Raw genomic sequence first — 25,835 nt, forward strand, 5'->3', positions numbered from 1 at the left:
AAAACTAAAACCATTTCCCCTAAGAACAGGAACAAGACAGGGATGCCCACTCTCACCACTCCTGTTTGACATAGTACTGGAAGTATTAGCCATTGCAATTAGACAAGAAGAAGAAATAAAAGGCATCCAAATTGGAAAAGAAGAAGTAAAGCTGTCCTTATTTGCAGATGACATGATATTGTACATAAAAAACCCGAAAGACTCCATCAAAAAACTAACAGACTTAATAAATGAATTCGGCAATGTAGCAGGATACAAAATTAATGCCAAGAAATCTATGGCATTTCTATAGATCAATAGTGAACTTACAGAAAGAGAGACAAAAAAAGCAATCCCATTTACCATCGCACCAAAAAAATTAAGATACCTAGGAATAAACTTAACCAAGGAGGTAAAAGACCTATACGTGGAAAACTACAGAACACTGAAAAAAGAGATAGAGGAAGAAGTAAACAGATGGAAGAACATACCATGTTCATGGGTTGGTAGAATCAACATCATTAAAATGTCCATACTACCCAAAGCAATCTATAGATTCAATGCACTCCCCATTAAAATACCAACAGCATATTTCACAGACCTAGAAAGAACTCTCCAAAAATTCATCTGGAATAAAAAAAGACCCCGAATAGCCACAGCAATCCTGAGAAAGAAGAATAAAGTAGGAGGGATCTCAATACCAGATTTCAAGCTGTATTACAAAGCCACTGTCCTCAAAACAGCCTGGTACTGGCACAAGAACAGACATATAGACCAATGGAATAGATTAGAGAATCCAGATATTGACCCAAACCACTATGCTCAATTAATATTTGACAAAGGAGGCATGAACATACAATGGAGTCAAGACAATCTCTTCAATAAATGGTGTTGGGAAAATTGGACAGATACATGCAAAAAAATGAAACTAGATCACCAACTTACACCATACACAAAAATAAACTCAAAATGGGTACAGGACTTAAACATAAGACAGGAAACCATAAAAATACTAGAGGAATCCACAGGCAGCAAAATCTCAGACATATGCCGAAAGAACTTCTTCACTGATACTGCCCCTAGGGCAGGGGTGGGCAAACTTTTTGACTCGAGAGCCACAATGGGTTCTTAAACTGGACCGGAGGGCCAGAACAAAAGCATGGATGGAGTGTTTGTGTGAACTAATATAAATTCAAAGTAAAGGAGCGGAGGGGAGAGCAAGAGAACCCTCCGCTCTTTCGGCTCCACGGGCCGGATAGAACAGTCGAACGGGCCGGATCCGGCCCGCGGGGCTGTAGTTTGCCCACGGCTGCCCTAGGGCAATGGAAGCCGAAGAGAAAATAAACAAATGGGACTACATCAAAATAAAAAGCTTTTGCACAGCAAAAGAAACCATCAACAAAACAACAAGAAACCCCACTGTATGGGAGAACATATTTGCAAATGTTATCACTGATAAAGGTTTAATATCCAACATCTAAAGGCAGCTTATACAACTTAAAGGAAGATAAATGATCCAATAAAAAAATGGCCAATGGACCTAAATAGAATCTTTTCGAAAGAAGACAGAAGGAAGTCCAAGAGACACATGAAAACATGCTCAAAGTCACTAATTATCCGAGAGATGCAAATCAAAACGACAATGCGATACCATCTCACACCTGTCAGAATGGCTATCATCAACAAATCAACAAACGACAAGTGTTGGCTAGGTTGCGAAGAAAAAGGAACCCTCGTGCACTGCTGGTGGGAATGCAGTCTGGTGCAACCACTGTGGAGAACAGTATGGAGTTTCCTCAAAAAACTGAAAATGGAACTCCCATTTGACCCAGTAATCCCACTACTAGGAATATATCCTAAGAAACTAGAATAAACACCAATCAGAAAGGGTATATGCACCCCTATGTTCATAGCAGCACAATTTACAATAGCTAAGATTTGGAAACAGCCTAGGTGCCCGTCAGCAGATGACTGGATCAGAAAACTATGGTACATCTACACAATGAAGCAATTCTTACCATTTGTAGCCACCTGGATGCAATTAGAGAACATTATGCTAAGTGAAATAAGCCAGCCAATGAAAGAAAAATACCACATGATCTCACTCATTTTTGGATAATAAAAAACATTATAAACTGATGAACAAAAAGATAGATACAGAGGCAGTAAAGCATCAAACAGACTGTCAAATCAAAGAGGGAAAGTTAGGGAGAGGTGGGGGAAATAAGAGATCAACCGAAGGACTTATATGCATGCATATAAGAATAACCAACGGATGCAAAACATTGGGGGGTGAGGGTATGTATGGGAGTGGGGTGGAGGTGGGGGGGGGGGGCAATGGTAAGATATGTACACATATAATACCTTAATAAAAAAAATAATTAAAAAATAAAACTAGAGGCCCGGTGCACAGATTCATGCAATGGTGGGGTTCCTCAGCCTGGCCTGTGGGGATCGGGCCGAAACCAGCTCTCAGACATCCCCCGACGGGTCCCAGATTGTAAGAGGGTGGTTCTCAGGTGATGCACCCCAGAATCGGGCTCCCTCCTCTCTGCTTCCGGGTGCGTCACCCAAGAACTGAAGCTGCCAAGTCACCGCAGCTCAGCAGCTCCTGCATTGAGCATCTGTTCCCTGGTCGTCAGTGAGTGTCACAGCTACCAGTCAGAGTGTCTCCCCCAGGTGGTCATTACGCATCATAGCTACCGGTCAAATGGTTGCTTAGGCTTTTATATATATGGATACTTAACTTTGTTTTAGACAGAGAAACTCCACTTGCTTATTTATCCCTTGCCCTAACAGCCAGAAACAATCAATCTGGCCATTGTCAAGAAGGAAAAACTTCTCTACCCTCTTAGATTCTGAATCTGGGGGCCTGCAAATTAAACTAACAAAAAAGAGATTAGCAAGAGAAAAAACTGATTTTTATTCATTTATCAGAGTTAACTGAAAAATGTAACTCAAGAAGGCAGTTAGAATTTGGGACTTATACTTTCAGGAAAGATAAATCGATCCCTAGGTGAACAGATGCGAAATATGGTCCCTTTATGACAATGTCAGTGTAGGTGTCGACCCACTTCTCATCTCTTCTCCTCTCTATTTATGAGGGTTGATATTTCCTGGTCTCAAAACTCTAGGGAGCAAATTTATGACAAATGATTTCTTCTGAGAGGCTCTGCTTTAAGGCAGATACAGGAGTTCAGAAAAGATAAGAGAAGGGAAAAGAAAAGGAAAGAAAAAGTCTATTCTCAAATGCCTGCAGTTGAAAATAGTTTTTATGCCACAGTGGCATCTTCTATACCCGTTCACCACCAAAACATACATCTGAACACTTACTCTTTACAAAGCACTTAATTAGCTGACTAAACAAAATATTTTAGGGCAAATTCAGCCACCAAAGAGCTTATAAAATAAGTTGAGAGTATAAGATAACTTAGGCTTTTTTATTTTTTGTTTTTCAATATTCTTACAGCAGCAAGGAAATTTTTATATACCATGAACAAAAACAAAAAACAATTTACTAATTTAAGAAACACAACATGCCAAACAAAAGTTAATATCCATACCTCAAAACAAAGTTCCTACAAATAAGAAAAATCTAAATTAGAAAAATGAACAAAGGACAGAGGAATGCAAAGAGCCAACAAACATATAAAACTCTGCTCAACTCATAATCAAAGAAACACTTAAAACTGTAGCACTGTTTTTTCAGCTAGCAGACTGGCAAAGAGTTACTGTGCTAGTGAGTTAGGGGGAGAATTCATGCAAGCACTGCTGCTTGGAATGTGAACCGCTGCAGACTCTCCAGAGCAGTCTGGCACTGTTTCAGATCTGCATGGCTCCTCTTACAGGAAATGCATGTCTAAGAATTCACCCTATAAAATAAAAATGCTCTCACAGGATACGTGCATGCAACACAGTAATCCTGCCCCCCCCCCCAAAAAAAAGAAAGAAACAATTTTAGTATTAATCAGTGGAGGACTGGTAAATAAAACAGAATATTACTTGACTACTAAAAAAAAATGAGGAAAGGACCCAGTAATCCCACTTCTAGGACTATATCCCAAGAAACCAAAAACACCAATCAGAAAGGATATATGCACCCCTATGTTCATACCAGTACAATTTACAATAGCAAAGATTTGGAAACAGCCTAAGTGCCCAACAGCAGATGAGTGGATTAAAAAACTGTGGTACATCTACACAATGGAATACTACACTACTGTAAAAAAGAAGGAACAATTACCATTTGCAAAAGCATGGATGGACATGGAGAGCATTATGCTAAGCGAAATAAGCGAGTCAGAGAAAGATAAATATCACATGATCTCACTCATATGTGGGATATAATGACCAACATAAACTGATGAACAAAAATAGATCCAGAGACAAATGGGGGGAGGGGTTAGAGAGCAACCAAAGGATTTGTATGCATGCATATTAGCATAACCAATGGACACAGACACTGGGGCAATGGGGGCTTGCCCTCGGGGGTGGAAGTGGGGGCGGGGGTCAGTTGGTAAAAAGGAGACCTACGTAAAACTCTAAACTAAATAAATAAATACCCGGAAAAAAAAAAAAATGAGGAAAGCAACACTTACTGACATCAAGAGTTCGCCTATTTATTCAGTGAAAACAAACTTAAAAGAGAAAGATGCAGAGCCCCCGCGGGGTGACTGGGTTGGTGGAGCATTGTCCCTTACACCAAAAGGTTGGGGCTTCAATTCCAGGTCAGGGCACATACCTAGGTTTCAGGTTCAATCCCGGTCAGAGCGCAACTGATAGGTTTCTCTCACATCAATGTTTTTCTCTCTTTCTCTCAAATCAATAAAAGTATTTCCTTGGCCCTGGTCAGTGTGGCTCAATTGGTTGGGTGTCATCCTATGTACTGAAGGTTGCTGGTTCGACTCCTGGTCATCACAGGTCTGAGTTACGGGCATGCTCCTGGGTAGGGAGCATGCAGGAAGCAGCGTATCGATGTTTGTTCTCACATAGATGTTTCTTTCTCTCTCTCTCTCTCTGTCTCTAAAAAGCAATTGAAATGTTTTGGTTTTATTTTATTTAATATATATATTTTAATAATCTTGTTTAAGAAAAGGATGCATAGTACGGCCCCATTTTTTAAAAGGATTAGAGGTTAAGAGAAAGAAATAACTGAATAGAAAAGAAAGGTTCTACTTATCTCTGTACTTTTAACAGTTGTAATCTATGGGGTGGGGTAGGATTGCAGAAGCCTTTCACTTTCTACTCCGTGTCCTATTGTTTGAAGTTTCAACCACAAATATGTGTAACTTATGTAAACAGAAAAAACAGAGTTGGGTTCTATAGTAATATACAGTTGGGGAAACTATGTGGAGTTTCACTAGGTCAGTGGTCGGCAAACTCAATAGTCAACAGAGCCAAATATCAACAGTACGATTGAAATTTCTTTTGAGAGCCAAATTTTTTAAACTTAAACTTCTTCTAACGCCACTTCTTCAAAATAGACTCGCCCAGGCCGAGGTATTTTGTGGAAGAGCCACACTCAAGGGGCCAAAGAGCTGCATGTGGCTCGTGAGCCGCAGTTTGCCAACCACTGAACTAGGTTAATCCTGAGAAGACTTGTACTAAAGAAATCTAATATACTATATAGCACAAGAAACACCAAAATATTGCCTAAATTAAAGATGCAAAAGAGCTAACTTTTAGGCTGGGACCATTATGGAGGGCTTTCCAGAAAAGATAGGATTTACACTAGATTTTGAAGCAGTTTGATAAGCAAAGAATAGGGGGGAGGAAGTCCAGAGGCGCAGCACTATCCAATAACAATATAATGCGTAATTTAAATAATTTTAGCAGCTACATTAAAAAAACAATCAGGTGAAATTAATTTTAATAATATATTTAACCTAACATTCAAAAGAGTGTCATTTCAATATGTAATCAATATTTTTAAAGCACAGAGATATTTTACATTCTTTTTTTTTTTCTGTACTTCAAAATCTGATGGGTAATGCAAACTAGCCACACTTCAAAAATTCAACAGCCACATGTGGTATTGGTTACTATAGGAGACAGTAACAGGTTTAAAGATTCTGAACCCAAACCCAGAATAGGATATGTAGGTGATGTAGGCTAATAAAAGAGTAGTAGCACAAGAATGACCAAGTCTTACCCATTCTGGGTGGTACTTATCTGCCACCAGCCTAGTCCAGGCCAGTCTTCCTTTCTTCAAGTTGATTCTCCACTATGTAACTAATCTCCATAAACTGCAAACCTGATTATTTTATCCCTACATTTGACATACCACTAGCCTACTGCTTAAGTCAGTCGCAATTATATACAGCTAGAGCAATAGCTCCAATGTTTCTGATGTTTAGTGGTATAAACAAAATTATAAGAGAGTAACAACATCCACCATATCAGAGTAGCTCAGATTCACTGGTTCTTAAAAAAAGATATTTAAGAGTCATTTCCTTATCCAACGTCTTTATTAGTTATCTATATGAACTTGGTTTAGGGGTCCACTGGGCCCACCATGAGTCGTATTCCATTCAGTGATCATCTGATCTCCCTAAACACTACCTAGTGTTTTCTTCAAAAAGCACCACTGGGGATCTCCAAGCACATCATTTTGTTTCTATTTTTAAAGACTTGATAGCCTTTAAAATATTGGCTACAAAAATTGATACACATAACTATGAATTAGTAAAATATCCAAACATTTACCATTACTTCTGTATTTACTTTTTTTAAAAGTATATGATTGTTAATGATATATAAATACTGAATATTGTCTTTAAAATAACTCATAAAATTGGCTATCACCACTCTCCCACAATTCCCTCTTTACATAATTTGTGCCATTTTGTGAAAACTATTAGCCCTTAAGAATCTGTGCGTTCAAAAAATTAAGGAGAAAAAATACTGAAAGCTGTTGTGGGAGCTCCCCATCCAAAAATAAGTAAAATATTTCTCTATACTGCTTGTAACATTTTACTTGTTGAAGAGGTTCAATAAGATCCTCTTTTAAAAAATAACTTCTCATTATAATAGTAAAGCTATGTCACTCACACATATGTGTGATTTAAATTCTCCTTCCCAACATCTACCCTAAAGGAATGATCCTATATAATAAAAGGCTAATATGCAAATCGAGCAAACAGTGGAACCACCAGTCTCTATGATATGCACTGACCACCAGGGGACAGACGCTCTACGCAGGAGCTGCCCCCTGGTGGTCAGTGCACTCTGGAGCGCTGCTCAGCCAGAAGCCCTGAGCCGGGCTCACAGCTGGCTAGCAAGCGTAGTGGCGGTGGTGGGAGCCTCTCCCACCTCCACGGCAGCGCTAAGGATGTCCGACTGCTGGTTTAGGCCCGCTCACCACAGTGAGCCGGCCTAAGCCATCAGCCAGACATCCCCCAAGGGCTCCCGAACTGTGAGAGGGTGCAGGCCGGGCTGAGAGACACCCCGCCCTGAGTGCACAAATTTTATGCACTGGGCCTCTAGTAGTTTTAATAAGCGAGAACCTCTTTTCATCAATCCTAAGGTGCATAAATTTGTTATATTTTAGCATCTCTGAAGTTAGGGTGTACCTACAATCAATGACTTCTTCAAGTTAACTGGAAGCATATTTTCTTTATAAGTGGTCTATAAAATTATGGTGCATCTTAAATTGATGTAATTCAATACAACTCAACAGTTAATATTTTAAGTATTAAAGCGCTGAATTGACTTGTTCACTATGAATCTTAAGGTATTAAGAAGGCATTCCAAAAGCATAAACACTAATAAAAGGTGGAAGAAGGAAGAAGAAAAGGAAAGACTTTCTAGTCCAAATTAAGCCTGAGAGGAAACCCATTTTCCTCTCTCTGATTCCCTGCTCCCAAGATGCAAAAGTTAGGTCAGTACTACTGTAACTAATATCCACTGCTAGGCTAGACAGGGGTCTTTCTCCATTTATTTGTTTTGATATGCAACAAAGTCAGATACAGACCCAATCTGTGGTCTAGTAGCAGAACTAGTATTTGTATAAAATTGTTATAAAAGACTAAATGATTCACAGAGCTGCACACTTAACATGTGTGCATATCACTGTATATAAATTATACTTCAATAAAGTTGTTTTTTTTAAAAGACAAATGAGTAAGTACAATAAGAAAATATTAGATAAAAAACTTCATCCCTTAAAAATATCTCTTCCTTCCAAAGGGATTCCATTCAGAAGAAACTGGGGACCACGTCAGAGAGAGATGGACTTTATTCACTTGTTTACTTATAAATATTTATTTATTTTTCTCACTCTAATTTTATCTTACATAGTCTTTGAGTTGCAGATTTTTTTTTACCTTATTACATTTTTGAAGTATAACTGATATCCTATTAGTTTCAGGTGTATATCATAGTGATACAGAATTTATATACATTATAAAATAACCCTCACAATAAACCTAATTCCATTTGTCAGTATAGTTATTACAATATTATGAATTGCCCATTTTTTTCAGAGTAATATATGCACAGGGTTAAATATCAGCATTCTGAAGGCCTGTAAGAAAACAGACCAACTCATGCCCTGTCCATCTCCACTGTAGTGTCACTAACTAGTGATAGCAATTTTAAACAATATTATTTTAACGCCTCTAGTGATTATTTACAAATAAGTTCACTAAACTTCAAGAATCACGTAATTTAGATATCAACTATTGCCTTCTTGGGTTTTTTATTTGTTTGTTGATCCTCATGGGAGGATTTTTTTTTTTCCATTGATTTTTAGAGAGTGAAAGAAGGGGGAGAGACAGAGAGACATATCGATGTGAGAGACAAATCGATTTGCTGCCTCCCACACATGCCCAGACAGGGGCCAGGGATTGAGCCGGCCCTTGACTGGAATCGAACCTGAGACCCTTCAGTCCAAAGTTCTAATCGATCTAAACTGGCTAGAGCTAACTTCTTGGTTTGATAGATAAGGATTTAACACACTTTTATCATAGAAAGACAGAATTTGAAATGGAACTTGGACATATGGGTAGGACTTGAAACATATGCAATCCAAGGAGACGGAACAGTATAGCAAGGGCGGGGGGGGGAAGACATGTACAGGAAGCAAAAATAGTGGAATAAGAATAAGGTAAATAGGAGGCAAATCCCACGGAAAGGTCTTCAGTTAATAGAAGACCCTGGAAACTTCTGAGTAAAGAAGTGACAAGAACTGAGCTTCAAGATTAATTTAGGCAGAAATGCCTAAGATAACCTGCATAAAGGTGGAAATGAAGGCAAGAAGATCACATCTGTCCAGATGGGATGAAAACCTGATTCAGCTAGAAATAAACAGATACATATAAATAGAGAAAAATATCAAATATACAAATATATACACAATATATAATATGGTATGCAAATATACATCAAATTTAAAGAAAAAAAGAACTGTGAAAACCAAATAACACCAGATTTAAAAACTCAATAAGTAAATTTGTGGAAAATAAATTTGTGGATTAAATACTAAAATTCACACAAGAAATAGAAAACCTACACGGAACAACTACAAACAAATTAAAATGAGACTCAAAGTCCTCTTCAGGAAAAATAAAATAAAAAACACACACACAAACTGAAACCTGAATGTCTTATAGGTGAGGTCCACCAAACTCTCAAGCAAAAGATAACCCCAGTCTAAACTCTCCTGAAAAGAGAATCCAACTCGTTTTCCAAGTCTATTGTAACCTTGAGACCAACATGTATTAAGAACTGTACCAGAGTTAGCAGGAAACAAGAAGAACCCGCAGATGTTGGCTACAGACAAGATGTGATGGAATGGGTTTGGTATAACATCAACAGAAATAAGGAACACCTGGGAAACGAGTTTGGCAAGGAAGAAGAGTTCAGTTTAAACCAGAATAACCAGACAGAGATATGCATAGGCAGTTGGTTACCCAGGGATTCAAATGCTGTAGAGAAAGAACAGAGATTTGAGAATTATTCAGACAGAAGGGTCTAAACCAGCCTTGGGCAAACTACGGCCCGCAGGCCGGATCCGGCTGTTCTATCCGGTTCTCTTGCTCTCCCCTCCGCTCCTTTACTTTGAATTTATATTAGTTTACACAAACACTCCATCCATGCTTTTGTTCCGGCCCTCCGGTCCAGTTTAAGAACCCATTGTGGCCCTCGAGTCAAAAAGTTTGCCCACCCCTGGACTCTAAACAATAATATCAAAGGACTAGAGATCTAGGAAAGTGATCTGAAAGGTGAAACTTGGAAAACCCGTATTAATCAGGTGGAAGGAAAAACAGAAAGCAGAAAAAGGGCAATGAAAAACAAAGTTAGTAGTAAGTCAAAGAAGCCCTCCTCTCATCTAGTTAATTTTTACTCATCCCTTCAGAACTGTCCAGGGTCCCAAGGTGACATTTTCAAGGAGGCCTTCTCAGATTCTGCCAGCACCACCAGCACCGGATCAGGTTCCCATTTTAAGCTCTTATAATACTCTATACTTTAATTATCATATTTAATTACAGAAGTCATTCTGCAATGTATGTCTCCCCCACTAGACTTTAAGCTCCATTAGGGCAAGGGCCATACCTGTTGTTGCAGCCTATTACTTAGCATGGTGTGCTAGAAGATAGTATTTGGTGAATAAATTAATAGATGAATGAAAGCTAAGAAAAGGCCTTTCAAAATGCTGCAGAAAGCTGGCAGTGAAATCCAGATAACAAGGGGTTAAGAAGTGAATTAGATGGCCAGGAAGTAATAGAAAAAGTGGACTATTCTTGGCAATCTCTGAAGATGGGATTATGAAGGACTGAATTTTAATTTTACTTCAATTTTGCTCTATATTACAATTACTTTTTAATGAACATGTATTACTTTTATAAGGACAAATTTTTTAATTTTTATATGATTTGAAAAGGAAAAGCAATAACAAGTAGTAGACTCAAGGGAAGGTGTTTGTAAATTGAGGGTATCATTTTTTAATTTTCAAGTTTTCAATTACAACTGACATTCAATATTGTATTAGTTCCAGATGTGCAGCATAGTGGTTATAGACATTTATATAACTTACAAAGTGATTCTTCTGATAATTCTAGTACCCAACTGACACCAGTTATTACGTTATTGACTATATTTCCTATGCTGTACTTTACATCCCTGTGACTATTTTGTAATTGCCAATTTGTACTTCTTACTTGTGAATTATTGGAATCTTAAGCACATTCGTACTTTTAAGAACCCTAAGACAAAAGAGGGGACAACTTATACTCCATGAAATAGAAAAGAAGAGAAAAATGAAAAAGGTGTTAATAGAAAGAACTTCAAAAAAATTTTTTTTCCAACTGAGCTGGAAGGAAAGAAGCCCATGAGAGAAGGACTCCCGTGACTTCTGGGAGGAGCTTCTCACTGGATGCCTCCAACTTTTCAGTCAAGAGTTGGAGAAGTGAAGAAAGAAGAACACGTTAGAAATGAGCTCCCGGAGAATGTGGGGGAGGGGCGCGCCTATTAGGAGAGGATCTGTTCTATTAAAGGAGTTTTCTAATTTTCAGCCAGCCTTTCGGACACTCAACCTATTTCTAGCTCAGAACCGCCGTATTTTAGCCTTAAGTTCTTCTCTTACAAGTAAACACAATAAAAGAGTTGTTTTCAACTCAAGCAACAAAATAGCGACCATTTCAAGTATCAGTAACTGAAAAGTGCTCCTAAGTGTGTTGCAGGAGGGTTTGCTGTTGACTCGCCCCGCGCCCCGCTTTAACAGCTCCTCAACAGCAGGCCTGGATCCGGGTCCCAGCGCCCCTGGACGAGCTCTTCTACTTCTTTTCGTCTCGGTTTCCTCCTCTAAAAAATGAGGAGTGCAATCGCCAGGTATCCTAAGGCTTAACTGACACAGCACAGGTACATGTGCCGAGTTCGTACTATGTGCTCAGAACAGTTTGCTAACCATTTAAAAGTGAAAATCTTCAATCCGTGACCAAATTAAAACATCCAAGAGCAGAAGAGAGTACAAGTCACAGAACGCCAGACCCTAACACATAGCACGTTATTTTTCTTCCCTGACGCAAGCTACATTTTTTCCTTGCCAAACCTTTCCACCAGAGTCTGGAAAAGGGAAAAAGGGTCTCGCTCGATCCAGCAGAAAGTTTTCAGACACGGAGAGCAGGGTCGCTCAGACATGGCAGCGAGGCCGCGAGGACAACAGGTGAACCCGAGGAGCCGGCGGGCGAGTCGGGGAGGCTACTCCTCCGGGCGCACCCACCCCACGGAGCAGACGCGCTTTTTCCCTTTTTGGCAGAAGCGCATAGAGACAAATCGCGAATATCAGCCTCGCAGCGCCAGGGCGAGGGAGGGAGGTGAGCGCTCCCCATTTAAGGATTCATGCAGCGTCCGTGGAGGCGGCTTTCGTCCACAGTCTCCCCGAACTCGGCCCGGAGCCCTGGTGTGGGAACAAAAGGGGACCGGGAGGGGCAGACGGCCGCCCGGCCGCGGCGGGAGCGGGTGCGGGCGCGGGCCCGGGCGCGGGCCCGGGCCCGGGCCCGGGCCCGGGCCCGGGTGGGGGTGCGGGACGGCGGGCCCAGCGGGCCGCGGCCTGAGACGCCGGGCGGCGGGGACTCCACGGGGCGCCCGGCTCCCTCCGAAACTTATCGGAGTCCGCGGCCGCCTCCCGGGCGGCCTCCCGGCCGGTCGCTCCGGCGCGCAGCACCCACCCAAGAGGCCAACTCACCCAGACCCCGCGGAACTCATCCTCCAGCCCGGGGGCGAAGCGGGGTGCGCGCGGCGAGCCGTCGGGACGCGGCGGGGCCCGGCTCGGCCTCCCCCTCGGCGTGCGGCGGCCCCGGCCCGGTGGCCCTCGCGCGGCGTGCGCTCCTCGTCTCGCGCGGACGGACGCCCCGGAGCCGGGCCTGCCTTCTTGCCCCCTCGTCGTCGTCGTCGTCCTCCTCCTCCTACTCGTCCTCCTCCGGCGCCCGCGCCGAGCGCCAGCAGGCGGATTCCAATCTCGGCCGAGGCCGCCACAGACACAGGCGCGGGGGAGGGGTGGGGGGAGGGGCGGGGGCGCCTCCGCGGGACCCGGCTGCGCGCGCGCACTGGACGCACCCCGCCCGCCACGCCACGCCCCGGACGCGAAAGGAGCCGAGCGCGCGGCGGAAGTGCCCGAAGGACCCGCAGGGCCTGGCGCCCCGTTGCCGGGGAGGATAGCCCTTGGCCGGCAAGGGGGCGCCGGTCTGCCGTCTGGAGTGTTGGGAGGGGGGCCTCTCCTCCCCCAGCGGCCCTACCACGGCCGTGGGGACGGCTGGTCTCTGGAAGCCGCGTGGAGCGGGCGCCGCGTGCTGCGCGGCCGGGCCCCTCGGATGGCCTTTCCGGCGGGCCCTTCGCGCGGACCCTCCGACACAAGCAGACTGCATGCGAGCGCTAGTTCGGTCGGCGGGTGCCATGAGCCCGACGGCCCGAATCCACACCCCACGGCGTTGCCACCAAGAAAGGAGAAATGTGGGCGCACTGTTCATTGTTCCCTCACCGCGTCCCCGCTTCCCTTTCTGGGCCGACGGCTGAGGCACTGGTAGGGGCGGGGGTGGAGGGCACCCGCCTGCGGGCGCTGAGGCGGGAGCTGGCGGCCGCCGCCCGCACCTGCGAACCGTGGGCTGCGGGGTCCGCGCCGTGGCTCCGGGCCGCGGCGGGCGGCTTCGCCCCGCAGTACTGAAGGCGCGCGGTGAAGCCGCTCCCGCCACCTAGGCTCACTCTCGCGTCCCAAACCCGCCGCCGGGCTCACCCCATTTGAAAATGTAAATGGTTGTCTTTATTTACACAGCCCCCGAATCTTTGTGGAAAGTATTCAGTGCCCTCCCTGTATGTGAGGAAAGATATAGGTCCCTTTTTACTACCAGGTGAGACCTTAATCTCTGGTAAATACTGCAAAGAATGTGTCCTGTTAAGTCTCTTCACAAAAGATACTTTTTTAAAAAGTTCCCTTTATAAAATCACTTTTTAAACTGTGAGTAAAAGAGGGAAGGAAAAGAATGTGCCAGGCACTAATATTTGTTTATATCCACATTCTTCCTAAAAAGATGTTTAGATTCCAGAATAGTCCCTTATATTCTTGCTTAAAGACTTTTTGTCCATCTTTTATTCTGCCCTTCTTTTCTCCTTTTACTAGTACCTATCTTTGTCCTTAATACCTTAGATACCCTCTGTAATTCCAATTTCTTTTTCAGTTCTATTTACTACTAATGTTCTGTGTGTGTGTGTGTGTGTGTGTGTTTTTCTGAACTCCAGCTGTATTGGGCTCTAGAGTCCTGGGTTACAGTATCTTGCTCTGCAGGAGGAATGTATGATAGCGAGTTTCCTTCCATCAACTAGAATGTGTCACTTTTCCAGGTTTTCCACATCCACATCACTTTAATTTTAGGAAAAAGCTGAACCTTTTGCTCAAGGAGACTTAGCCTGATTGACCAAAGAACTCATTGATTATGATGAGTGATGGCTATGACAGGTGAAACCATGACAGGTGTGTTCATATACCCTCTAAAGCCTAACTCCAAGAATCAGTCTATAAAATAACAAGAGTCTCAGGTTGGAACTTTAGTACACCAAGTTTCTGAAATGTACAAGTCAGTATTGCCTGGGTGGTTATATGCCACTGAAAATGAGAGCAAAACTGAGGCGTCAAATTTTAAGTGATGTCTTTCTTCTCTACAAAAGGGTCTTCTTTTAAAGTCTTTGGGAATTTTACTTGACATCCTTTGCACTCCTTAGATAAGGCCTACCTAGTGCCCAAACGTAAATCCTTCGCGTCATTATTTCAGTGTGCATCCTACCTATGATGATTGAGTAGGGCTTGGGGTTCTCTCTGGTTCCTGGCATGTGTTTGCATGCCAGCCTGTCCTTCCCGTTTGCCTGCCGGCTAAATGAAGAGAGCAGCCAGGAAGACCAAGGAGACAAATGATCTGGCCCCCAAACTCATAGACAAACATCTCAAGGTCCAAATTTAGCATTCTCTAATGTTAAGGGGTTGGCGGTTTTGTGTGTGTTTTTAAGCAGATTAACAGAGTGGGCTGAAATGGACCTTTCTTCTGTGCTCACTTAGTTTGAGGTACAGTTCCCAAGAGTGGTAGTTGCATGCCCAAATCATAGAGCATTAATTTGGAATTGAAAATTACCCTTCTCATACAATTCTGAGATCTTCAAGGACACCCTCCCTGATCACCTATCTTTTCTTTCAATTCTCACTCGAGGATATTTTTCCATTGACTTTTAGAGAGAGTAGAAGGGAAGTAGGTGGTGGAAGAGAGAGAGAGAGACATTGATTGGTTGCCCCCTGCATTGGCCCCAACGAGCCAGAGGGTGAACCTGCAACCCAGGTATGCTCTCTTGACGGGTAATCGAACCCGAGACCCTTTGGTTCCAGGGCTGGCGCTCTACCACTGAGCAACACTGGCCAGGGCTCACCTGTCTTAAATTAACACCCCAACACAGCCAATTTCATTTTCTTTTCTTTTTTTTCCAGAGAGAGAATGGAAAGAAGAGAGGGAAGGAAGAGAGAGAGAGAGAAACATCCATGTGAGAGAAACACATTGATTGGTTGCCTCCCACACACGCCCTTACAAGCCAGGAATTGAGCCTCCATCCAATATACATGCCCTTGACTGGGAATTAAAACCACTGACCAAACTGGCTAGGGCTTGTTTTCTTTATACCACTTTTTATTCTATGAAATTACCTTGCTCATTTAGTTATTTATTTATGGTCTCATCTGAGCTTCTCTGCCCCACTAGAATGTAAACTCCATGAGAGCAAAGACCTTGCCAAGCTTGTTCTCAACTGGTTCCTTAAAAGCCTAGTTCCTGGCACATAACAAATACTCACACTTGTAAAATTCTAGAGATAAGGATAGAGTTTCCTCTAAGCATTTCTGAACCTTGTCATCGAGACCCAGTTTTAGAGGGTGACGTGATCTATGTTGAAAAGGATGAGAATGTCCCAGCTGGCATAGCTCAGTGGTTGAGTGTGAGTCTATGAACCAGGAGGTCACGGTTTGATTCCTGGTCAGGCCACATGCCCAAGTTGCTGGCTTGATCCCCAGTGTGGGATGTGCAGGAGGTAGTCGATCAATGATTCTCTCTCATCATTGATGTTTCTATCTCGCCCTCTTTCTTCCTCTCTGAAATCAATAAAAATATATTTTTTAAAATGATGAGGATAGGTCAGGGAAGCTATGGATTATACATTCTTCAGTGAATTGGAGACTTCTACTTTCATGGAAGGCAGTAGTTCAATAGATTAAACCAAGTTAATCCATCCAAAGTCATTTTCCTGTTGTAGAGACTTTATGAGGCAAAGGCAGTGCTAAGTCTTTGAGGGTATGGAGATAAGTTAGAGCCCAGGAGAGGGATGCTCTTGGCAGGGATACTTGAGGTTGGTTCCACGCCTAGTATTAAGTGGACAAAAGCATAATGAAGAGTAGAGGAAACGGACATTTTTCAGCATGGACACGACTACATTATTGGTTAACAATATGGTCATGGTTTAGAAGGACCAAACCAAAACAAATTATGTTTAAAAAAAGATTGCCTATAAATATAACTCAGTGCACAACACAGAAAAAAGTTTAAAAATCTAAATTTGTTCTTTATAATCATATATTTTACTTTCCCTTTTATTTTTACTTCTAAATAACTTGCTTCTTTTCCCGTTTCCATTTTCATTTCTCTTTGCTTCAAAGCACTTGTTTACTTTGGTTAAAAGACATTTTACTGAGGCCCTTGCTGCAAAGTAGCCATCACTTGATCCTACCTAGTCCATGGTCTCCAGTCCTCCTCTCCCTTCTATCCATAAACCCTGTACCATAAAACCCAACCCCTTGCCCTGCTGTAATTCCATCCTGCGCGTGTTCTGCAGCACAGAAGCCGTTCATCTCCGTCTGCCTTCTCTCTCACCGAAGTGCGTGCTACCACCCCATGAAAGATTCTGTGGAATTGAGCCCTCTGAGGCCCCAGAACTACCTTTTCGGTTGTGAACTAAAGGCCGACAAAGATTATCACTTTATGGTGGATAATGAGGAAAATGAGCACCAATTATCTTTATGAACCGTCAGTCTAGGGCAGTGGTCGGCAAACCGCGGCTCGCAAGCCACATGCAGCTCTTTGGCCCCTTGAGTGTGGCTCTTCCACAAAATACCTCGGCCTGGGCGAGTCTATTTTGAAGAAGTGGCGTTAGAAGAAGTTTAAGTTTAAAAAATTTGGCTCCCAAAAGAAATTTCAATCGTTGTACTGTTGATATTTGGCTCTGTTGACTAATGAGTTTGCTGACCACTGGTCTAGGGGCTGGAGCAAAGGATGAACTGCACATTGTCGAAGCAGAGGCAATGAATTACGAAGGCAGTCCAATAAAGTAACACTGGCAACTTTGAAAATGTCTGTACAGCCAACGGTGTCCCTTGGTGGCTTTGCAATAACACCACCTGTGGTCTGACGGCTGAAGTGTGGTTCGGGGCCTGTGCATATGAGTGGAGAGCACTTAGTAGCTGTGGAGGAAGATGCACAGTCAGAAGATGAGGAGGAGGAGGATGTGACACTCCTAAGCATGTCTGGAAAGCAGTCGGCCCCTGAAAGTGGTAGCAAAAAAAGTAAAACTTGCTGCTGCTGAAGATGCTGACATACAGCCCTTTACTTGTGCTAGTCCGTTAACTTTCATGGAGCGTGGTTTTCGCTGCCTGTCATCCTGACTCTGCTCTCTTGAGTCCGCTCCATCATTGCAACACAGACTTCGCTGTGTACTATTAGATAACCGCTGCTGGCAGCCCTCCTTGCCTTCAGCTCTTTGTTCCTAATTTCTCTGCATCCATATCTTATCCATCTATAGGGCCTCCTTTCCCCTATTACCTGACGCCTGCTGCCTTCTGGGACTCCCGCCTGTTGTTTTCTCACTGTTCTCTGGCTCTCAGGTGCTGCCTGGAGGGCTGGAGTTCTTGCCCACAGAGCAGCTGGAGCTGAGGCTTCCCACCCGGCTCAGGTGAGTCTCCTCCATCCTGCAGCAGTTACCACCCTCACCCCTGCCTTTCTCTGTCCTGGCAGCAGAGGCTTTATTATGACCTATTACACTTTGGCTATTTCCTAATCAAATTAAATTTCAAAGTATAATAGGTGTATTTATGTGTGTATATATAGGGTGTCCCAAAAAATGTATACACATTCTGAATGATTATAAAGTCAATATTTATTAACATAGAGTTCATTTTCAAAATTTAAAAGAATCTACAGAAATGAATATTTTTTTTTTTTGTCAATGCCTGTTTTCAAACTTACGACCATTCTGATCCAGGCACTGTTGATAACGCAAAACAATGGAATCAGAAACATCAAGAATCAAAAGATGGCCGAAACCGGTTTGGCTCAGTGGATAGAGCGTCGGCCTGCGGACTGAAAGGTCCCGGGTTCGATTCCAGTCAAGGGCATGTACCTTGGTTGCGGGCACATCCTCAGTGGGAGGTGTGCAGGAGGCAGCTGATCGATGTTTCTCTCTCATCGATGTTTCTAGCTCTCTATCCCTCTCCCTTCCTCTCTGTGAAATATCAATAAAATATATTTAAAAAAAAAAAAAAAAGGAATCAAAAGATGCCCTAACTAGTTTGGCTCAGTGGATAGAGCCTCGGCCTGTGGACTGAAGGGTCCCAGGTTCGATTCCGGTCAAGGGCATGTACCTTGGTTGCGGGCACATCCCCAGTAGGGGGTGTGCAGGAGGCAACTGATCCATGTTTCTCTCTCATCAATGTTTCTAATTCTCTATTCCTCTCCCTTCCTCTCTGTAAAAATCAATAAAATATATTTTTTTTAAAAAAAGAATCAAAAGAAAAAGAAACCAAGAATCATTTCACACAATATTTGTGCTCCCTCAATTTGTCAACTGTTGCAGGTTTTGTACTGTAAACTTGATCTTTTATGTATCCTCATAAAAATGTTTAGTGGACAAATTTTCTTTGTTCAAAGTTTGGTCTGGCTCCACCCATTATTTCAAATCAGTTAAACCTAAAAAGGAATGAAAATTGAGTTATCAGCTGTTAAAGTGTGTATATATGTTTTTGGGACACCCTGTATGTGATTTTTATTCACATACATTATATTTATACACATGTATATGTGTAAGCAACTCATACGTGATTCTGCTTTTTACTTCAAAACACTAACTCAGCTCATGAATTCCTTTGTGCCTAGTAGTCCAAAAATCCCAGCATCTGGAGCTGAGTATGATTGCCTAGTCCAGTGGTTCTCAACCTTTTTAATGCCGCGATCCTTTAATACAGTTCCTCATGTTGTGGTGACCCCAACCATAAAATTATTTTCGTTGCCATAAATATATTTTCCGATTGTCTTAGGCTCTACAGCAGCGGTTCTCAACCTGTGGGTTGCGATTTTAAGGTGGGTAGCAGGGTCGCCTAAGACCATCGGAAAACACAGATATTTACATTACGATTCATAACAGTAGCAAAATTACAGTTATGAAGTAGTAACGAAAATAATTTTATGGTTGGGGGTCACCACAACATGAGGAACTGTATGAAAGGGTCGCGGCATTAAAAAGGTTGAGAACCACTGGCCTAGTCAAGGAAGACAAGGAGTCCTGATAAAGATTCAAGCTGAGAAAACTGGAAGATGCAATCCTGGATCAGGAATACTGAGTTGTGAGCAGCCGTACTATACCTACTGTGCATGGTCTACATGGTTGTCTAATGTGTTCCAAGGGATGGTGGGTACCAGCAGTGTGACCAGGCGTACTCGTTTATCCATCACATATGTTGCAGGTCCCTGTGCTGGATGTGAAGTTCCAGGGCACAGGAACGGTCTTGTTCTCACTTCATTGGATTCTCAGGATGTGGGGTGCTGCCTGGCACAGCAGCAGGTAGTCAGTAAATAACTCATTGAATGAATGAATGAGTGTACAAGGCGGTATAATGGACTCCTGTCCTCTGAAAACTTAAAATCTAGTAAAAATAAGATGTACATAACTTCTTCATTTGATGTTTGTTTCTGAGGCAGGATTTATTGCCCTTAGGATAGTTGATGCTTCATTTTGTTCTTTACTGATAATTTGCCCTCACTGATTTCTTTTATTTTTGTCAACCAAGGCAGAATTGGTTTTTGCTTATTTTACTTTTGTTTTTTTTTAGTATTCTTGAAGGTTAATGTTGTTGGAATGAGAGTCTAACATGCTATACATAACACAGAACCATCTGGACTTTAAGTTCTAATAACTCGTTTTCAACAAATAATGTTTGAGTTCTGGAGTTCCGTTTGCTCTTTAAAACCACTTCCTCAATTTTTTCATGGGGACATATTTAACCAGTTAACCAAAACCTGTTAGTGTTTCTTTAAAATGTAGATTATTTTACATTTAGTTTGCTGCCCACCTTAAAATCTGTCTTCCTCACTGTAGACCTACATCATACTAGCTATCCTCCTAATTGGCCATTTCTTCTCTCAAGTGATCTTACTCAATTTTCCCAGCTTTCTCTTAATGAAAAACTGCTCTTTTCAAGCTCTGGAAACTGCCGATGTCTGGCAGCATTCTGTTAGACTGGTCTCCACACTTCCTGCAAAATCGAGCAATTCATTCTCCTTTTCATGCCACTCTCCTGCTTGCAGGGCCCAAGTACCATCTCTTGCAGGAAGTTGTCTTAGATGGCTCCATCCTAAACTCTGGCTTCTCTCTCCATAGTCTATACCATTGACTCTTTTTTTTTTTTTCTGTAGTTCAGCTGTTATGTCATTGCTAGAGGCCCGGTGCACGAATTTGTGCATGGTGGGGTCCAGCCGGCCTGCCCCGATCAGGGCCAATTGGGACAGGCTGCTCGGTGGGGCCACGGGTAGTTGGCCAGCCCCACTCCCTGGTCGAACTCCCGGTTGAACTCCCAGTCAAGGGGACAATTTGCATATTAGCCTTTTATTATATAGGATTCCAAATAACATTTCACATCTTTATTCACTTACATGTGAATAGGATTTTCCCAGCCTCCTAGCCTGAGAAAGGACAGTTTAGGGGAAATCACAATACATAAGCTATCAAAATAGTAGCCCCAGGAGGGGCTGCCATTGTAATTATAGAACTCCTTGCCCTTGCTAATCCATTTGTTTTCAGAGTCCAACTGCAGGTGGGGGGTGGTCCAAACTCCATGCATCTGTTGTGCTGTTCTCTCCCTCAGGGACAAAGAAGGCACTCTTATTCTTTCCTCCTTTCTACCCTCCCTGCCCCAGAGTTACCACAGCTGCTGTAGCCACTACACTGAGCACTGGGGTGGCTCCCTTGGCTGACTCCAGCGGGGACCATTTATATCCAGCCCTGTGTGAAAGGCACTCCCTGGAGCTGTGCTGTACCAACCTGCACCTGCTCTTCTGAGTGCCACAGAAGTGCCAGCCCAAGACAGGCCGGGGCCGAGTCCCTGGCTCGCCGAAAGGATCAGCTTTTATTGCTTCACATTAGATTATATATATATATATATATATATATATATATATATATATATATATTGTAAATTGCACTACATTGCATTACATTACAAATGCGATATACTTTTCAGGTCATTTGGGGGAAATAAAAGTGGCTAGATGCATGTTTATCAAAATTAAGTCCATTAGAATCCCATATGTGGACATTTTTAATAAAAGTTATTCTGTTTTTATACTTGCAGTTATACATGTTATACATTTTACTAATCAATTTTGATACTATGTAACCATATTTCATCAAAACTAAGATATGATTGATTATAAGAAGCATCATTATTTTATGTAAAACTAGGAAGGAAAAACACTGCCAATGAAACTAGGGCATATCACCAGTTGTAAGACATCCTAATTTTAGGATGACAGAATGTCAAAAAAATGTGTATCTAGGAAATAATGAAATACAGTGTGTTTTAATGCATCTAAAAGGCAAAACAATGCCATACAGGCCAATAACTTGAAATGTTGAGTTTCTAGGTTTTTTACCTATAATCTTATTTGTTAGTTATTCACAATCCTTGAATAGCCACACTATGAATGTTAACCACAAAAGCAGAGACAGGACAGTTTAAGAGCATATAAACACATAAAACAAACAAAAGTGATTAACTTGTGATTCAGTCATATAAAGTTTAGAAGAAATACTAGCACCAAGTCCTGTGCTTGGATTATATTACAAACAAAAATTAACTTTCTGACAGCTGCTTATACTGAAAATGTGTGATGACAAGAAGAACTGAATTTTAGATGTTGCACATGCTTTTATCTTTGGAAGAGTGAAACTAAACAATCAGAAAAATCTCAGCAGTGCAGTGGAATGACTTTGCATCTGTCCCGGAAGCTGAACAATAGTGCTTGTTGCTTATGGGGCCATCAGGAAAAGCCAGCTGTGGATTTCTTTCTGGTACAATTAATTGCTTCCGCTGTATATAATATTGAAAGAATTGGGTGCTTTAGTGCGGAAAAAGGATATCCTGCTACACTCCTATTTCCTCACAAAGGCTATTATTGAGTCTTTTGCCATTAATTCACAGGCCTTGGATTATCCTGTGATGAAAGCCTGAGAGGATTTCACTTTTATAGTCTCTTATCTCCTCTGTAGTTGGACCTCTCTGGACTTACTTGCTCTTCTCCCAGTACTGGTTAATTGCTAGGATGTCAGAAGATAGCTAATGACTGACTTCCTCTTCAAAGACTAACTATGAACTCATCTCTATACTTTTTCTTGGAGTGGCTTTTCTCATTGTTGAGAAATAGTCTGAATACTGTCATAATTTGAAATGACAGATGTGGCATTTCCAATGCCAACTTTCAATCCCTGTCCACCATACACCTTGAGACCATCAGGGGACTCTTATAAATCCTCTGTATAGACCTTCATTGTCCAATATACTAGCCACTTGCTATGTGTGCTTATATAAATTTTAAATCAGTTAAAAGTAAATAAAATTAAAATTAAATTTCTCAGTCTCAGCCTATTAAGTGTTCCATAGCCACAAGAGGTTAGTGGCTACCATATTGGAAGAGTGAAGAAATGGAACATTTCCATTGTCACAGAAATTTCTGTTGGACAGTGTTGGTATAGATTGTGACCTGCTCAAGTTGGGCCGCATAAATAGTAGTTGAGTCCCTCTCCTAAATGGGTGTTTCCGTTCTCACCATTTAAAACAAACAGTGGGAAGACTAGGACTCTCTGGGATCACTTCTAGCGTTTGTTACTAGAGTAGTCTGTCTACGCATGTTGAGCAGGGGTGGGGACTGTATAAGGCTCACGGGATCATTTGGTCTGGCCCTGCCAAAGCATTAGGGGTGAGTTAATTAAATGTTTGACCAAATGTAGCAGGCTAATTTTTAAGTTGATAATTTTGTATGGCCCATGAATGATTTTATAAATATCCAAATGGCCCTCTGCAGAAAAAAGGTTCCCAATCCTGATGTAGAGTCTCAGAAATGGGGGATTGCTGTTCAACAAGTATCAAGTTACAGTCATGTAAGTGTTCTTACCACATACAATAAAATTGTTAAGTGGTAGAAAATTGGCCAAAAGTCTAATAGTGATTGTGTCCAGGTGGTAGAACTATGATTACTTTTTTCTTCTTCCATTTACATGTGTTTTTCAGATTTTATTCAATAAGCACATATTCCTTTCTTAATTAATAAAAATTAAATTTAAAATCTTTAAACCCATTCTATTTTATCACCAATTTCAAACTAAGGTGGTTTTGTTTATTTTTATATATTTGTATTGATTTCAGAGAGGAAGGGAGAGGGAGAGAGAGAGAGAGAGAGAAACATCAATGATGAGAGGGAATCATTGATCGGCTGCCTCCTGCACACCCCCTACTGGGGATCAAGCCTGCAACCCGGGCTTGTGCCCTTGACCGGAATCAAACCTGGAAATCAAATCTGGGACCCTTCAGTCCCCAGGCTGACACTCTATCCACTGAGTCAAACTAACTAGAGCCAAACTAAGGTGGTTTTCTAAGGGAGGAAGTAGTCATTTTGAGCAACTGTTTCTTTAAAAATTACTCTTAGCCAACATCATTTAATTGAGAGATCTGTATTCCCTTCTATCCTAACATGAAAGCATCAAAGAGCCTGCATTTGGGTGCCCTAGAGCCCCACTAAATAGAATCACAGAACACCTTCATGAGCACCAGCCGTCCTCTCACCAGGCACTTGTTGGGCATTTTGCCAGGATCCACACGTTTCTAGACGATAGTCCAGAGTCTGGGAATCAAGGCCCAATAGGTTAACGAGGTTCATGGAGATGAAGAGGGCTCTAGTTTACCTCTGAGGGGAGAACCATAAAAAGAAGTCCTCTTTTACTAAAAGCTCAGGCATGATGATACAGGTTTAATTAGGAACAACAAGCTGTTTATAGCAAATTATGAACTGTATAAAGCAGACCACAGTGGACACTCCCAAAGGGTGTCCCATGAACCCTTACTCCAAATCCAGGTTCAGCAGATCTGGCTTGGTGAGGTAGGGTGCCGCAGTGCCAGGAGAGGAGTGTCCTGAAAGTCCCTTTCCAGACTTTCCATGACCAAAGGAGGTGGCCAAAGAGCTCATAGAAAGCTGTTTTTCTCTTCTTTTGTCCTTGAAAGGTGAAGCCAATCTTGTGTTTTCTTGACTGGTACTGCACCCACCCTATAGAGAGACACTTCTGAAACAACACAAGGTGGTGGGAAGAATACCAACTTGAGTCAGGATTCTGTCTGAACTTCCTAATTTTTTTTTATTTCGGGTAGAGTTTGTCAACATATCTGAGTCCCAGTTTCTTCATCTATAAAATAGGGATACATAATACCACTCTAATGAGACAGATATGAAAGTTAACTAAGAATATATGGGAAACAGTTTGCATAGAGTCAACAAAATTAATTTTAGTTACTTTTCCTTTTCCTTCTAGAAAGTGTTGGTCCATTGGTGTTTAAGTTGAAGGAAAAAGAAAAGAAACTATAAAACTCTTTTTTAAAGTATTAATAATATTTTTATTAAATAAAGTAAAACTGCAAACAAATATGTGACTTTTCCAAAAGTTCACTGCTTTCAAGTGCTCTTCTCTCTGGCTTGAGAATCATCTACTTGCTCAGGAAGGTCTCTCAGTGAAACGAGCTCTCTGGTCAGGTGACTGTGGCAAAGGTGTGTATGTGAGCAAATCATTAATAACAGCATTTAAAAAAAGATGCCCAGCCCTAACTGGTTTGGCTCAGTGGATAGAGCATTGACCTTCGGACTGAAGGGTCCCAGGTTCGATTCTGGTCAAGGGCATGTACCTTGGTTGCGGGCACATCCCCAGTGGGAGGTGTGCAGGAGGCAGCTGATGGATGTTTCTCTCTCATCGATGTTTCTAACTCTCTATCCTTCTCCCTTCCTCTCTGTAAAAAATCAATAAAAATATATATATTTTTAAAAATAATAAAAGAAGGTGCTCAGACCCACCAGTACCAGGTCTGAGTAGGTTAATAAGAGACACAGCTGTGGAACAGCGTTTCACAAGCAGAGTGCTTTGTGGGTGGGAAGCTGAATGAGATTCTGCTCCTAGATTTTTAACATAAAGTTCTGAAAAAGATCCCTTATTCATGGACCACTGCCTTGGTCTCAGAAGTGTGTTAGGAACACTTTGATCCAGGCCACCAGTTGTCCATCTGGTAACACCATCTTGATCTTCACTGAAGAGCTGCTCCGTTTCTTCACTTTTGATACCTAAAATACTTTCCATTTATTGTAACGCTTCATGACATTCACGTTTTGGTGTTTAAAAGTATCCCATAAAGAGGTTTCTCATAAGTTCTCTGTCGACTTTTCCTTCCGTGCTACTTAGTAAGTTCATCAGTTTTTTTTGTACATCCTGTTGGACCTCATTATGTTTTTTAAATTCTTCTTTTTGTTCTCCCTTCA

At 42.0% G+C, this 25,835-nt stretch overlaps 1 protein-coding gene across 2 annotated transcripts in view; it reads right to left on the reverse strand.

The window, feature by feature from the left end:
- Positions 1–12,960, reverse strand: part of BMPR1A (bone morphogenetic protein receptor type 1A) — a 239,620-nt gene extending 226,660 nt beyond the window's left edge. Inside the window, exon 1 of one of the 2 annotated variants that reach the window (XM_080642691.1) lies at positions 12,665–12,960. The gene's annotated coding sequence lies outside the window, so the exon portion shown is untranslated. The remainder of the gene's footprint in view (positions 1–12,664) is intronic. The other variant, XM_080642690.1, reaches the window with a different exon arrangement.
- Between the last annotated feature and the right edge of the window lie 12,875 nt (positions 12,961–25,835).

Source organism: Plecotus auritus (assembly GCF_963455305.1).
Source record: "Plecotus auritus genome assembly, chromosome: 9".
Classification (NCBI taxonomy): domain Eukaryota; kingdom Metazoa; phylum Chordata; class Mammalia; order Chiroptera; family Vespertilionidae; genus Plecotus; species Plecotus auritus.